This window comes from Uloborus diversus, chromosome 7 (genome assembly GCF_026930045.1).
Source record: "Uloborus diversus isolate 005 chromosome 7, Udiv.v.3.1, whole genome shotgun sequence".
Lineage (NCBI taxonomy): Eukaryota > Metazoa > Arthropoda > Arachnida > Araneae > Uloboridae > Uloborus > Uloborus diversus.
The window spans coordinates 5,098,200-5,115,538 of NC_072737.1; positions in this window are offsets into that span (position 1 = coordinate 5,098,200).

Below are 17,339 nucleotides of genomic sequence, written 5' to 3' on the forward strand. Positions count from 1 at the left end.
CGGTGGGAAAATAAAATGATAGGACATCAAAAACAGTCAAATGAAAGCAATAAGCAATCGTGATTGCTCAAAAAAAATTTTTCAAATTCATTAGTTATTCTCTTTGGTACAAACTCAAATATATTTTTTTAAAATTATAGAACATGATTATTTGTTATGCAACTAACCTGAATGTTTAATTTAAATCGTAAACAATATACAAATGAGGCAGTGAGAAGAAAAGGGATCCAAGTGGCAAAATTAAAAATTTGGAGATAACCAGTACAAATAGAAGGGAACCTCTAATCTATCTTGGGGGAAGAGGTAGAATTAGTAGCCCTGGTAGTTGCTGCTGTACAACAGGATTTAGAGGAAAAATTCAATGAAAGTCTTCCTAGAATGTTATGTTTAAACGCGTTCTACTCAAAACTTGAAAATGTCCACTTGCATCCCTTTGCTTCTCACTGCCTCAAATGAAAGAAAAAGAAACAAAAAGAAAAATTAATTTGAATTTTGTCATGTTGAATTCAAATTATGTTTTTCGCAATCACGAGTGTGCGTATGTGGGCGTGTGTGTTTGTGTGTGGAGGGGTATGTGTGTTTGAGTGTAGGGCGTATGTGTATGTGTGTGTAGGCATGTGTGTTTGTGTCTGTGTGCAGGCATGAATGTGTGGGTAGCTGTGTGTATGTGTGTGTGTTTGTGTGTGTGTAGTTGTGTATGTATGCGCGTGTGTGTAGGACATGGATGCAACCTGGAGACTGCTTTCGCTAGAGGAGCAGCATCGTAAGGAGCCGGTCGACGGTGATGGTGCGGGGAGTGGCGGTGGGAAAATAAAATGATAGGACATCAAAACAGTCAAATGAGAACAATAAGCAATCGTGATTGCTCAAAAATTAAAAATTACTGTGACAACTATTGTGTGTTTTTATACTCGTAATTTTATATTTAAAGCATAAATTATGCTAATTCATTGACATATGATGTCGCTTTGAATATAAAGTGGGGCCCTAAACTTGAGGGGGCCCAGACGGAAGCCTGGACCTGACAGTATCGTAAGTAACATTCAAATATTCATGTAAGTTGAATAAATGTCCTTGTGCAAAGATGGGTTTAAGACAAGCCACCTCACCAAGGTTAAGTTCTACTGATCGTCATCATGAATTTTCAAAAAAGTTTTATGAGACATAACAAAAAATGACGCATATTTTGTTTATTGTGTTCACATGAAGAAAACAGCATTGTACAATGGTTGCTTACATTTACATTATACAAGAAACGCTGTAAGTCAATCGACGACCGTTTTAAATGCATAAACTTTTACGCTGCATTATTTTCCTTCCCTTTTCTAAAATAATTATTTGTATTTTTACACCTAAATTTAGTACTGAAGAAACTAAACTACGGCTTGTACTTCATATTTAATTCCAAAGATGGCAGCATCAGCGCATGTAATCGCAGGTTTGATTGGATACAATCATAAATTCCAATAATAATAATAATAATAATAATAATAATAATAATAAGAATAATAATTAAACAAAGCATATTAAAAAGTTTGCATGAATGCGTCAATTTTGCAAAAATGTATACACAATACATTTACAATACTTCTAAAGTCTCAAACTTTACAAGACATGTACCCCTTTTTATGAACCATTCAAAGTTTACCATAGGCATATTCCTTTCCTGACCTTTAAAAACGAATGAAACTAACCATGTCCCCCCCCCCCTAATTTCCGGAATTCCTCCGACAAAAAATTTTTTGGCCTCGCCGCTGATCATTAAAAATGCGTACGCACAGCAAAACATCAACTTTATTCTTCAGTTTTATCAAAATGAGTAATATTAGTTGAAGAATGTTAAACTGATCAAGTTTAATTACTGATAGGTAACTGAAAAAAAAAAAAAATTGAATTTTGACATCTTGAATTCAAATTATGTTTTTCGCAATCACGAGTGTGTGTATGTAGGCGTGTGTGTTATTTGTGTGTGGGGGTATGTGTTGTAGGGGTTATGTGTATGTGTGTGTAGGCATGTGTGTTTGTGTCTGTGTGCTGGCATAAGTGTGTGGGTAGTTGTGTGTATGAATGTGTGTGTGGGGGGGTTATGTGTATATGTGTGTAAGCATATGTGTTTGTGTCTCTGTGTAGGCATGAATGTGTGTGTGGCGGGGGGGGGGGTTATGTGTATGTGTGTATAGGCATATGTGTTTGTTTCTGTGTGTAGGCATGAATGTGTGGGTAGTTGTGTGTATATGTTTGTATGTGTTTGTGTATGTGTGTGTAGGTGTATGTGTGTAGGTGTGTGTATGTTTTTGTGTGTGTGTGTGCGTGCGTGTGTGTAGTTGTGTGTGTGTAGTTGTGTGTGTGCGTGCGTGTGTGTAGTTGTGTATGTATGCGCGTGTGTGTAGGACATGGACGCAACCTGGAGACGGTTTTCGTTAGAGGAGCAGCATCGTGAGGAGCCGGTCGACGGTGATGGTGCAGAGGGTGGCGGTGGGAAAATAAAATGATAGGACGCCAAAAACAGTCAAATGAAAGCAATTAGCAATCGTGATTGCTCAAAAAAAAAAAAAAAAAGTTGTGTAGTGAGTAGTTCGATGTAAAACAAATGGTAGTTTTTAGCGATTTAAGGAAATTACTTTTAAGTATACTTAAAAATAAATAAATAAATAAATAAAAAATCAAGGTTCAAACGAATTTGACAGGCGCAAATTTTACACAAGTACAACAGTGGATGCAATGAGAAATAAGACTAATAGAAATACGAGCTGACCACATGCATATCATTTTGACGCCAGACGTTCTATTTGTTTGGCGCCATTAGTTTGTTTGCCATCGGAATTTTCAAATTTCGCAAATATATTTATTGAATAGAGCTTGACTTAAAAAGAAACTAGCTGCATTGCCCGGCTTTGCCCGGTCTACCTTGAAAATAAAAATTGTGATAAGTGACGCATATTCAACAATCAGGCTTAAATAAAAGGAAAAAAAAAGTCATGCAAAATTTCCCTTCAAACAATGACGACAGATATTAAAATACCTTTAAGAAATTAAAATGAGAAAGAGGGATTTAAAAAGCGTAACCATGGAAACCCAAAATAAAAGAAGTTTAAGAAATTAAAATGAGAAGGATGGAAAGAAACAATGGATTAAAAAAGCGTAACCATGGAAACGCGAAAATAAAATGGTTAACAACTTGAATGAAGATGAGATTTTTCGAACTTGATTTAAAAGGGCTTGTAACTTTTTTTTCCTTTGGAGATAAAGCTTACTTTTTCGACCATAGGTCGAGATATATTTGGAGGGAAAAAAAATCGCTCTTTCTTATGGTGTCAAAAAGAAAACTGTGGGATAATTCCTTCACTTTTTACTGATAGATTAAATAAAGAAAGTAGTGCCTAAATATCAGCTAAGCATAAAAAATTCCAGCTAGAAACGCAAATAACTCCCGTCGTAATTATTAGAGCATCGAAACAAATCGCGTAGATCGCAGAAAATTTTACTCTTTCCAACAATGTGTAATATTAATGTGTACAAGTCATTTTTCACCCCCCATATTTGGGCAATTTATGTGAACGTTGGACATAAATTGGAATTAAAAAAAAGAACATCTCATCGAATTTTTTTCGAACTGGTCTGCAAACCTTTTCGGGGCTAAAGGAAAGATACTGTGAAAATTTCAGCGAAATTGGCCGGGTAGTTCTCCAGTTTGGCGCGTTTACACAAACAGACGTCGGAGGCTTCATTTTATACTATGTGGAGAAGTACATGAATTAGCGATAACAGCCAATTTAGCAACTCCTTTGTTTTTTTCTGGCAGCCGAGAATGTCCCGCGGAAGAACGTTTTAGATTTCAAAAAGATCAGTGTTCCAAAGCTGTTAAAGCACTTATTTTCGCACAAATGAAGATATAGGTGATTATGCGAGTTGAAAATTTAGTGAATTTTATATGAACAGACCGAAAGTTGAAAAAAAAAAAATATTCCGCGAAGCTTAAATTTTCATGATTATGACGGGCACGCGAAAATCGAGAAAATTTAAGTTTCGCGAAAATAAGTGCTTTTACAAGTTTATTCAGCAAGTAAATAAACTACTGTAAATGTTATAGAAGAGGATGATATTGAACTGCCCTGCTGGAGGGCTTACAATAAATACGAGCATTACAGTGTTATATAAGAGTATGATAACGAACATTTTTGGAGAGAAAAATGAAAGATAAATCTTATATCTTTAAACGAGCAATTCTTATGGGTATGTATATATTTTGTATCTCGGAAACGGCTCTAACGATTTGGATGAAATTTTGGGTTTAATTGTAGTTTTGCATTCTAAGTTCATCTACATCAGCGTTTTTTCTGTAAAAACGCGATTTTTTTTTTACAAAAAACAGTTTTTTAATATAAAGTCAAATTGAGTTAAGCCTTGAAGTAAACTGTGAGTTGACGCATCAGGCAGACGATTTGCAACCATCACAATGAAATTTTTTTGTCTCTTCTCGCTTTAAAATTTTATACTTGCTTAGGGTTGCCAGGCTTGGCTGATATTGGCCACTTTGGCTAATTTCAAGCACACTTGGCTGAAAACAAATTCAAAAGCATTATGTAAGTCGATGTAAGGCTTTTTTTCTTTTTTAAGTGAAACTATTGCTTGACCATCCTATTTTATTTTATTTATTTATTTTCCTTTTACACTTCAAATAGTTTAACATGTTTTTTAAACCACGTATCTAAATTTCATTTCGAAGAAGTGTATGTCTTGAGATTGTTTTTGTTTTGCTAAGACAGTTGTTATCATTTGTTGGAATGGTTTGTGGATCATCAGTTTTGATGGATATCATGCTGAATGTAGCATTTTCTGGCGTAAAAACTAAAAGTACTTATTCAAAAAGAAAATCTCGATCGGGATAAAATCGTGAAACGCATCATAGTATGAAAGGAAGTATTCGGTTAAAAACCGATTTCACCATAGCAAAACTAAGGTCAAAATATTTTAATGACTGACAAGAAAATTGTATAGTGAAAACAAACGTAACAGATAGTTTAAAGCAAAATGTTGATTTAATTACATTTAGAATCTTCTTTGTTTGGTACTTTAGTGTTATAAGAAGGTCGAGTACATAATATTTCGTTAACGTGATGAAGCTTTTCAAGTATATTTGGAAAATTATTGAACCTTAAAAAAACACAATTTGACAAAAAATAATTCTTTTAAAGCCGAGCGAGGCTCGGTCGTCCAGGCACTAATAGATAATTCTTAGTAATATTCCATGTTCAGGATGAGATAATTTATCAATCTAAACCTTTTTTCCTTCAATCCTCTTATTAATGTTGTGTATCAATGTTAACTATGTGTATTAGGGGGTCCCCAAGAAATCGAAAGTTGATTTTTCAAGTCCCACATTTTATTATATTGAGCCACTACATGTACGGGTCGAAGCACCAGCTCAAGTGTAGCCATTTTGGATCGGATTTTTCATTGTTGCGATGCTAAGGTTACCACAGCATAGTTTCGGGTTCCGCCAAATTTGCCGAAAATAATATTTTATTCAATAAACAATTCACGTGTGCCACTAATAATGGGATCGTTTCTAAAATTTTAAAAGTATTTTTTTTCTGAAAGGATGTGCTTAAAAACATAGGATCTAACCATTTTTAAAAAAAAATTTTTAAGTTTAATATTTTTAAAAAATTACTTAAATCGGTGCACTTTCATTGTTTAAATTTCTTGCCGATGACATCAGAAATGATAAAATGCTGTTCTGTGTTGCCATTTACAGATCAAAATATTTAATTTGCATCTTTACTCACGTGTATTGGCAACGATAGGGTTGATAGCAAGCGTAGAGAGCACAATTTTATTTCGCTTCTTGATTATCGTAACGTGCGAACGCAGTAGAAAGATGCGCGAAAAAGCATCATTTGTGACATCATCAAGATCACGCCTTATTTGCAAAATCGGACACTTAAAAAATTAATTAAAAAATAACTGTTGGGAAAATGAACGTATTCTCTGGCTCCATGTTTTTTTTTTTTTTTTTTTTTTTGAGCAATCACGATTGCTTATTGCTTTCATTTGACTGTTTTTGGCGTGCTATCATTTTATTTCCCACCGGCGCCACCCTCTGCCAGCACCACCCGTCGGCCGGCCTCACGATGCTGCTCCTCTAGCGAAAACCGTCGCCCGGTTGCGTCCATATTCTACACACACACACGCATACATACACGCACCTACACACAAAAACACATACACACACATACACAAACACCACCATACACACACATACCCCTACACACATACACACGCAGAAACACATACAGACATCTACACATACACATAAATATACACAACTACCCACACATTCATGCCTGCACACAGACACAAACACATATGCTTACACACATACACATACTCCCCCCCCCCACACACAAACACACACGCCTACTTACACACACTCGTGATTGCGAAAAACATAATTTGAATTCAAGATGACAAAATTCAAATTTTTTTTTTGGGGGGGGGGGCTTATTCTATCAATTTCAGTGACTAAAAGTACTACTTTTGAGTGAAGGAAACAACCCCATTGCTCGCAGTGAAAAATCACCAAACGCGATAACTTTCCAGAAAAGACAACCACTCAGACACGCGCTCCGATCCAAAATGGCTGATCTTAAGCTGATGCGCCGGCTCGTATATATGGGGCCTTACCTTACCCTATTATATTTTTCCTTTTACGTCAAAACAATTGTAAAAAAAGTTTCATATAATTTGAATGGCAACCAGTGTCGACTCCCGTCTGAGAGGAGTTAACTTTTGTACCTCTCCTTTTGGTTGCATTTAAAAGTACCAAAGGGGGGGGGGGGGGGTCCTTTCTACCTTTTTGCGGCAAATCACTGATAATTTCAATGCAAATGCAGACCTCAATGTTATAATTCGGCTACCACTTGACAATAAATTGCCAAGCTTTTGGTCGACAAATTTTTTTGTCTCCAACATGGCGATATATTGTCTATTGCCACGTTGGCGACAAATATAGTAAAAAAAAAAAAGGATTTTTCGAATCTGGTTTTAATTTGATGACTTTAAGTGATGCCATTGAATCATGTGAAAATTGATGATGTATTTAAAAAATGATACTGTGTAAAACACTTTTTTTTCATGGGTTCGCAACAAAGTAGGACTTTCTTGCTCTTTCTAAGGCAGTATTATATTTCATTTTTGTTCACACGTTTCATAAAGTTGAATGCAGTTTAAATCACAGAAAATGTCTAAAAAGCTATTCTGTTAAGAAGTATTACTCCTGACGCTATTCCTTTACAATTTTTGAAAAAATTAGTGCAAAAAATTAGTGATGCGAAAAATGTCACAAACATGCTTGTTAAACCATTTGAAATGCGATTTCACAATCTAAAAATTGAAAGAACTTCTTTAAGCGATATAGAAACCATTTTTACGAAAAAAAATGAAAAGAAAAGAAAGAAAGAGCAAATCATAAAAATGCAGGAGAATCGATTATTACGAGAATCAGAGTTCGCCGATATATATCACGATATATATCGATATTTATTTTGAAAATATCATGATATTTTCGATACTTATGTTTTCAACTGTGATATTTTCAATATAAAAATTATATTAATATAGTAATGTTGTTCATTTATTAAAAATATAACCAAAAAGTTCTGAACTATATTTTAATGATGTATTAGTACATCATTAATATTAACAGAGTAATATAACAATCTTCGTTTATTTTATGCTCATAAAATTAAGAGAAGAAAAGAAAGAAAGAAAGAAAATCATAAAAATGCAGAAGAATCGATTATTACGAGAATCAGAGTTCGCCGATATATATCACGATATATATCGATATTTATTTTGAAATTATCATAATATTTTCGATATTATTTTTTCAACTGTGGTATTTTCGATATAAAAATTATATTAAAATAGTAATATTGTTCATTTATTATTAAAAATAACCAAAAAGTTATGTACTATATTTTAATGATGTATTAGTACATCATTAATATTAACAGAGTAATATAACAATCTTCTTTTATTTTATGCTCATAAAATTATTAGTAATGTAGCAATTTAATTCATATTAAAAGTGCCTAATTAATTACTAAACTTTGGTCTGAAAAAAAGGAAAATGTCTTATGACTGTGCAACAACTAATGCATATTTTTTACTTCTGAATCATATAACAGTAAAAGTAGCTAACAGATGAAAAATGAGTAAAACAGCTAATGCTAAGTTAACCCTATTAAAATTGATAGAAATGTAAAATGAAATATGAGATATATAAAAATAAAATGAAAACTTAATTTTAAGTCTAGTAATAATAATATAAGAAAATAAATAGTGATTTGAGGGTGCATTTACTATTTTGAAGACTTTAATTTGTGCTAATTGAAAATATCGGATATCTATCAAAACATCCGATATTTATCAAAATATCCGATATATATCAAAATATCGGATATTTTAGATATTTTCAAAAATATCATGATATTATCGAACCCTGATGGGAATTGAAGAAAAATATTGAAAGCAACTAAAAAAACGATAATAAAATTAACGGAAGAAATATTAACTTAAAATACCATAATAAATGAAATTCTTGTAAAACAAATTTTAGAAAAATAATAAAAAGAGAAACATGAAATATTAAAGTGACAGGCTACTAGTAAAAAATTAAAACACATGCAGAAAGATGAGTCGAAAACGGCAACTAAGAAAAATTACATGAGCAAATTACGTAACAAAATACCCTTAAAAAGGTTGCTTTATCCGCCCTTAGCAACCAGTAAATTAGCGTTATTTATGACGAAGAGAGAATTTTAAAAGGGGGATTTTCCGAAAAATGAACACTTAGTCAAAATTATAGTGTAATATATTGAACCACGCGTAAATTGGTGCAACTTCCTCTGCCTCAAGACAATATTTTGCCTCTTCGGTTTGATGGGTGATATGGGAGCTATATGGTCTTTCCACCCCATAAACACGACTTTATTTTCCGATTTTCTGGCTGATTGCATTCAGTTTCTGTTGGCGCAAAAGGATTCGCAGCTCTACAGTGAGAAATGCAGTCGAACTTGCTGATAGCCAGCAGTGCTGTGGAGTCGAAGTCAAATAGTCGGGGTCGGACTGATTTTGGGGTAAACGAGTCGGGAGTCGAAGGTTTGAAATTTTAAGAGTCGGAGCCGGAGTCGGTCATTTTCCCCCGAAGTCCGCAACTCTGTCGGTGCTTTCGGACTCAGAGTCGGAGACGGAGTCGACCGATCTTGGGGTAAAGGAGTCGGAGTTGAAGGTTTTAAAATTTCCGGGATCGGAGTCGTAGCCGAAGTTGGTCCTTTTTCCTCCGACTCCGCAGCCTTCATAAAGCTCTGATTTAAAGAGAACCCGGATTTAGCGAGGAAATCATACTGTTACATATTCAGTAAATAGTAATTATTTTTGTGATTAATTTGTCGTAATCTGGCTAAATTTGGCGTTTATTAAATTATCTTTCATCTAAAATTACTGTAGCAACGTAACCTGTAAATAGTTTCTTGTAATGAATATACAGCCCCCGTACATTTGGCTGAAGTATACGGTCCCCTCATTTCTGAATGATAAAATTTGTGAATGGAAAGAAATGAGAAATTTGTAGAACGGAGTAGGATTTTCTGGAATATCTGAGAATCTCTCTTTCGATGTCTATAAATAGCCGTGCCGCGTGATAAAAAGTCAGTCTCGAGTTAGTTTTTGCTTGGGAATCGTTGCAGCGGTACGCTGGACAGCATGTATTGCTCTGTTTTGTGAAGCCTTTTGAGCTGTATTTTTGCGTATTTGGATGTAAATACGTGTGTAACCGTTGAGTTTACGGTGCTGATTGATATTTGCTTAATTGCTGATGATTAATTTAGCAGTTGTTAACGATCTTTCCTGTACATAGTGTAAATAAATATCCTGTGTTTTCCCAAGAACTTTGTCGTCATTTCAAGAAAGTCTGAAGCTGTATCTCGAACCTTTAACAATACAGATTTGGTTGGTACAATGTTAAGTCTACGGGACATAACGCTCAGTCCACAGAAAACTAGTGATAAGTTATATATAATGAGAACAAATGCTGACGACTTTTTTTTTAATTTGTGGAGTAGAGCAGCATTTGAAAATTACAGTAGAATTCCAATTATCCGAATCAATTGAGACCGGACCATTCGGATAGTCAAAACTTTGGACAGTTGAATTTTCCTGGAAAAGAGGTCTAGTTTAATCAATTACCGCATGTATGTTGAAATTGATAGGGAAAAACCTATTTTTAAAGAAAAAGATCTTTAAATGAATCAAACAGAAAGGTAAAGCGTACTAACAAGTGCTGTACATCAGTGCAGTATGTACTGTGTACATTCTGTACTATGAATGAAAGCCATTGCTGCTGTACCTCTCAGTCAAAATACAGTCGAGTCCCGACTCACGCGAGGGATGCGTTCCAAGACACCTCGCGTAAGTCGGAATTTCGCATTGTGGAACAAAGTATGTTTAGTCATTTTTTATAAGCATACCCAATTGTTTCAGACGTTTGTAAACACCCCTCATATTGTTTCAAACCATTTATTAACTATATAATATTTCAGTATCTTTTACAAAGAACCGACTTTTTCTGTATTTTAGAAAAAGCGATATTTTTTGACATAAAATTCTGTAATTTAGCACAAAATCAATGATTAATGGGGGAGAAAAACTTAAAATAAACCAGTATGGGGTCCTTACAGTATGTACACTACAGCATTATTATAGCACTTAACAGTATAGATATAGTAAATATATTTATAATTTAAGAAATGAAGAAGGTTTATGCAGCGCGATCAGAATGTTATCAGAATGTATTTTATCAACGTTCATATGTAAAATGACAAAAAAAAAAGTTAAGAATTGGAGGGGTAATTTGTATAAACTAAAGCAATGCGTTGTTTAGACTAATACAGTGGGTGAACTTCCGCTTTCAGTGATGCTAAAGGGATGCAAGTCCATTCACAAAACCAATATTTAGTGTCAACGAAGATAATTCTAACTCGCCGCCGCTCTTTTCCGAAATATTTCATGTTGCAGGCGAGCAATTTATGTCCGCACTAAAAAAGTCATTACTCATGAAAAACTCGCGTTATAGCCATTTCGCGTAAGTCGGATCGCGTTGTAGCGGGATCCGACTGTAAGCCGTTTGACTAGCTTCGCGGAGCGAAGGATAACAGCTTGCGTTAACAATATCATAATTTCGGGAATCGGCAGCAAGTGCAATCGCCTTAATTTTTTAGTTCAAATTCTGAAAGCGATTCGGATAATATTCGATTCAGTTAGTTGGAGTTCGGATTATTGGAATTTAACTGTTTCTGTTGACGCCAACGTTGTCACTTTTGAGGATATTTTAACTCAAACTCAAGCTAATGTAGAGGGAAAAAATAATAATAATGAAAGCAACGACGATACAGTGACAAATGTAAAGGCTTTTGATGTTCAAAAAAACTTTAATTTTTTTTTCAAACCCAGGGCTGGAAATGACGATGATTTTCAGTTCAGGGGTATTCCTCGAAAGAAAAACCACAAGAAACACACAATATGACATTTACACATATTACATTACATTATTACATTATTTTATGACACATATGACTAAGCAAATTAACCATCTTCTTTGGGAAAATAAAAACAAAGTAAGTAGGTGAAAATGTTTTTGATTTCTTTTTTTTTTTTTTCAGGAACCCCACTTTGAAAAGCACTTCATTATAACCAGTAAATATCGCAGTCCTTGGGCACTCGTTATAGGCTAGTTTGACTGCATTTACGTTGAAAATATCGACTGACCCTTTGAAAAATAGATCCAGTACTTTTATTAAGACGTAGGGAGATCAAGATTAAATATCACCACATTGAAAAACCACCAGCACACGTTGACAGATTTTAACGTTTATTGCAAAATTTACAATCCAACTTGCAGTTGACCGATGTCCCTTCTGAACCACCCCGATCTGCACCCAGGAGGGGGAGAACCCCCTTTTTACATGCACTTTCACAAATGCCTTGATATAGCTAAAAATTGCATTTTAAGTCTTTTATTTGGAAAGAATGTCAACGGAAACTAGTTTATCCAGCCCTTATCACTTAACTTGCTTAAAAGCAACTTAAATGAAACTTTTTGGGACTTCAGTTACAAACGATTTTTGATAGGACCCCCTCCCTCCCTAGTTTATGTCGTGATAATAGCTTTAAAAGGAGGTTTTTTGGAGGAGCTCACGAATTTTCCATCCCTATCTAAAATATATATAAATATAGTTAAAAATCGAATTTTTAGAGCCTCAAAGGCAAAATATTTCCAGGAAAGAAGGATTCTAAGCACCTTCACACTTCCTTTAGTGTAAGTAAACATTACTTAAAGGTGAATTTTTAGGCTTTACAGCTAAAGAGCTAGAAGAGCATCCCACCTCTTCTCAATGTATAATGACAGAATATTTTGGTTTCTAAGATTTATTTTCAAAAAGTATTTTGGGGCCAGCGCCCGAAACCTGACCTTTCTCCGTACATCATCAAAAATAGACAAAATACGTTTTTAGTTTCCTAATTTTGAAAAATTACTTGGAAATTTAAACTTTGAAACATTTTCGAGGGAGATTCCAAAATCCACCCCTTCACCTAATGTCTCGATACCACGAAAATTGAGTTTTTAAAACTTAATTTTAATAAAATTTCTGGGGAGTTCGGAGTTTGTTCAAAAATTTCGGATGACCCCTCCTAAAACAATCGGCTGGATCCGCCACTGTTTGCACCTGTGAACGATGTCCCCTCTGAACCATCCCGATTTGCACCTGTGAAGGAATATGACAAAACTTCTACTTGCAGTGATCCGCATGCTTTCCCTTTTTCAAGGAATTTTCTTATGGCGTTTTAATGTTTCTGCAATGAGTAGTTTTTTTCGTTGACTCAAATGATTCTTAATGACATTAACTACCAGTCCTTGATAGTCTTCCGAACTTAAGGTCGCAACAAGGGAAATGCTCAGAAGCTTTGATTATAAGACATATTAGAATGGAATTATACATACAGTTGGTTTTCAGTTTAACAACTTTCGACCACAAAAAACCGTGTTGAAGTAAAGTACGCCCTTAAACAAAATTTTTGATAAACGAGCTGATGTGTGCATCACATGACTTCCTTTTACTCCAATTTAATGTCATTTTCTCATTATTGGCAGTTTTAATGTGATTCAATAGTTTACTCTCTAAATATCACCAACAGTAGCCAAATTGAAACCAGATTTAAAAAAAAAAAACCATCGCAAAATTTGTCGCCAAGTTGGTGACAAAACTTGGCGACCAAAAGACTGGCGATATATCGCCAAGTGTCCGCCAAATTATAACACCACGTGAGTTTACATCGAAATTAACAATGATTTCCCCCCAAAAAGGGACAAAAGACCCCCTTCGGAACATCCGAATGCAACCAAAAGGGAAGGTGCACAACTAGACCCCACTAGGAGTCCACGTACCAAATTTCAACTTTCTAGAACATACCGTTTTTGAGTTATGCGAGATACATGCACAAATACATACGGACATATAGACGTCAGGAGAAAACTCGTTGTAATTAACTCGAGGGTCGTCAAAATGGATATTTCGGGTGTCTGTACGTTCCTAGGCTTATATCCACGTGTGGTAGAGTCGAAAAAAAAACCAACATTCATTCGGGGGTGAGCAAAATAAAAATTAAGGCTGATTTTTGAGTGAAAAAATTTTTCGCGAATACAATACTTCCTTTTTGTAAAAGGAAGTAAAAATCCCAAGAAAACATTTTCCTACATACATTTACAGTTCATAATTTTTTTAATGTATTGGTATGGTTTTATAAAGCTAAACAATGTCCTCACAACTACACTTTTGCTCTTCTTCAGGATATTGTCTCCTGTGGTGATATGGATATATCGCGCAGGTAAAATATATTGATGGCATGTGCTTCGTGTAAGGATTCTAGCCTAGAAACCACGCGACAGTGCAATTACGAAAACAATTTAAATTCGAAGAAACCGAAAGAGCCCTTTTACCAGGGCTGTGGAGTCGGAGTCGGAGTCGAAGAGTCGGAAGTCGGACTGATTTTGGGCGGTAAAGGAGTTGGAGTCGGAGTCGGTAGAAAATATGCCGACTCCGACTCCGGTCTACTTTTTTTTCTTTAATTTTCGCTGACTCTCCTGGCATTTTTTGAAAAACTGACTACCAGTTGATTCGATTACATGTATAAAAGCCTACTAATAAGAAAACAACTGTCATTAATAACCAGCTGGCTTGATTGTTCATCGAATTTTCTGTAATAGCTACCTACGCTGTTCCCTAGTTTGCTTGTTTTTCAACATTCTTGAAATAATAGCAACTGTGAGCACGGTTTTCTTACCTAACATTTTATATTTTTTTAATCACTTTAAAACAACAAATAATAAAATTTTTTAAAATCACTTCAAAACAACAATAATAACATTTTTTTTACTTCGACCTCAGTTATAAAATTGTAAAAGGAATGTACCCCTTGAGCAAGTTGGAGCCCGTAGTTCGAGAGGTATCTTACGGTGTTCTGTAATTCAACTTAGTGTTGGCGTGCAAAGGCGCAAATCTAAAAGACATGATAAAATATATCTGTCTTTTCAATTTAAGGACAACATCTACAAGCTTGATTCTCAACAAAAGTATGAAATAGAACAAATATCTTGGTTACAACACTCAAATAATTGCAGTTAATCTTAAAATCTTCATTTCAAGATTAATTCTAAAGCAGCCAGTAAAATTAAAATTAAAAATTGAGGGAATAATTATAGGAAAAAAGAAAAGCTATTTGTACAAAGCTGTATATTGCCGCATTTTCTGTAAAATTTTCTCCAAGCGTACATGTACCCCATATTTTCCCTCAATACAAGTATAGTGCCTTATTTTCGTTGAAATTTTATAGATGAAATATAATTTCAAATTTATTGGGGATTTTTTTTTCAGAATTAAAGTATGTGTATTGTTTTTATAAACTCTGAAATATACTTGAGGTGTCACCCACCAGATGGATCTCGGCCGGAGCGGACCGCCCTCGCTCTAGAAAGGTTTTTTGACTTAGCAAAAAAAGCGTTTTTGAAAATCACACGATTTGATCAACATCTATTCGTTAAACATTAATGGGGAGCAAGTTAAACCTTTTCAATTTTTTTTTAACAATAGGATGATTATGTGATTTCAATTTTAAAATCGTAATTATTGGAACAATTTGATTTTTAAATTCAATTTCTGACGTTGTATGCTTCTTAATTTTACAAAAAAAAAATACAGCGCTTAAATTTCATAAGAAACAAATTAATATTTCAATCTCTGTATAGAGGTTTTCCTCCCTTCTCATGAGGGGGATAGGGGTTGAATTGAAAAATAAATAAATAAAAAAGCCGGAGTCGGAGTTGGAGTCGGAGTCGGAGTCGGGTGTTTCGAAACCCCGGAGTCGGAGTCGGGGTCGGCTATTTTCCTTCCGACTCCGCAGCCCTGCCTTTTACACATGCTTCTGGAAGCAAAATTTATTTGCCCTCGTGTCCCCGTTAACGGAATAAGGCTGTAAAGTCTGCTGAAATTTTAACCAATGTCGCCAAATTTAGCGAGTATAAATCAGAAATGCAAAACACGCTTCACACAATTTGTAGATGGATGCAGACAGGGAAGTTGCGAGATCTATTTCTCGCCAAATCTTTCAATTTGGCGCCATTCTTTAACTTTTGGCAGACTATAAGCCCTTAAAACGGACCGAAGAGAGGAAATAGTTCTTATGACAAAATATATCTCAATACGCTTTTTCCATATCTACCTTTTGGAACTTTTTTCATCATTACACTATTTGTGCTGTTCCCTGGTAAGAGCACAAAATGTATCTTAAATGAAAGTTGTATGATATTTTTCCGACAAAAGAAATGAGAAACCTATGCTTATTCCTCAGGTCTGAACTATTTCGACCGCATATCTCCCTCCAGACTGGGGTTTTTTAGTACTTTGCATGATTTTTTAAAAAACACTTGGAAGATGTATATTTTGGTAAATTTTTTTTTTATTACATTATTTTGAGATGTTTTCTTTCGTAATGAAGGATCTATTTGAATGAAATAAAAATCAATTTTTAGTAAGAAATTAGCAAAAAAAGCATGTTTGAAACTAAAAAAAAAAGTTCCGCATAGGAAAACATCATTTTTAACCAACAAAAAACCATTTTAAGTTAACATAGACTGAATTAAAAACATACCTAAATCTTGAACAAATATCTGAAAATAGGTTTAATTTGCAAATAAACAGTTTTGATAAAATTTGCTGTAGTATGGTACATTTCAAAGCACAAATTCGAATTTAACCCCAATTTAATCACGTTTCATGTAGTTATTTCTGCCTGTTAGTGCCATCTATAATTTTTTTCTGAAAGTAAAAAGTTCGTAGATAATATATAAAAAGGCTAGAAACGTACATAACTCGTACTTTTATAGCTAAGAGAGTAAATATTGGGCCCCGAGAGAATCTCGGGCTTAGTTAACTTCACCAAAAACAGAAACGCTCGGGCATAGACCTCAAAGTGTTAAAATGTGGATAAACTGAGAAGTAATGTTTCAACGTAAGTCTTATTATAAAATAGGTTCTTTGCGTACCGCAATTTTCAAACCAAATCTCCAATTTGTTCATTTTGAAAAAGGTAAGTCAACTTAATTATTTCTCTTTTCCCAACATTACCCCACTAGTCAACTACCGGATATCAAAACAAAGAAGAGGGAAAAAAATAAAGAATCAGTAGTGTTACGGAATGTTTTAAAAATTTCATAATGCCTTTTTTTTTCATTATTTCTATCTTTTTAGCAATCAAGCCGTCGCAGATCAAAGTTGATCACCATACCAAAAAATCTAGTTTGTTGTTCCTAAACGAATGATTCGCAAGAAGAAGAATTTCGAATAACTGACAAATTTTCGAACTCTGTTCGAATGCATTACTGGAATAATAAGCAATCCCCTCCGATGACAAATGGCGCAGCGCTGTTAATTCAAAAGTTTTGCCCATTTCAAGAAACGTACAATGGATAGAACGACTTCCCTCATTAAACGCCCACCCTATCTCAGAAATCTTCTATTTCCGACGGAACGTTATTGTTTCAAACCCTCCCAACCTCCCACGCACTTTTATCTCCCGACGACACCATCGTCCGGCAGATGGCGCATCGGGAAAAAATCAAAATCCGGGAGCGATCCGGCTTGAACGCTCTACGGCCTCCCAGTACCGCCCCGGATCCTCTAGTGACCAGAGCTCTCTCTCTTTCCTCTCCCTTTCTATCTCTC